Here is a 655-nt window from a genome sequence, read left to right on the forward strand (position 1 = left end):
TTTATGTATATATATTTAAATTTAAAATTTTTATTTCTTATTTATTTTAGTTTTTTTAGTATTTTCCTCCCTTTTTATTATTTTTAATTTATTTATAAAAATTTATGTTAAATATTATATTTCAAATATTCATTATTTAAATTTTTAAATTTTTATTCCCCCTTTTCCTTTTTACTATTAATTTTTTATATTTTATTAATTTTTTTTATTTTTTTTATTTATTTTTTATTTTATTATTTTTTTTTTTAAATTTTTTTTATATTTTTTTTTTCTTATGTTTTTATTTTCTTTCGTATTCCTTTCCTCCTTTTTTTTTTTTCTTCTTCTTCTTCTTCTTATGGGCCTTTATTGTTTGTTTGTTTTTCTTCTGTTGTTTCTTCCTCTTTTACATTTTCTTATTTACTTCTAACGTTCCTTCCTCTCGCCTTTATTACGTCTTTTTCCTTTGTTTTTTTTCTTTTTTCTTATTTTCTTCTCGTATTTCTTACCCTCGCTTTTAAATTCCCTCCTCTGCAACCCTTCAGCAGTTGCAAATTGCAGCAACAAATGAAAACATTCCTTTCTGAATATTTCCTCCGTGAGAGCTTTGTAATTACTCATTATCTTAAAGGTTAATTGATGATTAGATATTTAGTAATAACTTTGGTGTTGAAAT

General features: G+C 21.2%; 1 protein-coding gene across 1 annotated transcript in view; it reads right to left on the reverse strand.

Moving 5' to 3' along the window:
* LOC119592485 overlaps window positions 1-655 on the reverse strand; it is a gene marked incomplete at its 3' end in the record, with an annotated part of 49,771 nt that overhangs the window by 26,273 nt on the left and 22,843 nt on the right.

Source organism: Penaeus monodon, chromosome 30, assembly GCF_015228065.2.
Source record: "Penaeus monodon isolate SGIC_2016 chromosome 30, NSTDA_Pmon_1, whole genome shotgun sequence".
Lineage (NCBI taxonomy): Eukaryota > Metazoa > Arthropoda > Malacostraca > Decapoda > Penaeidae > Penaeus > Penaeus monodon.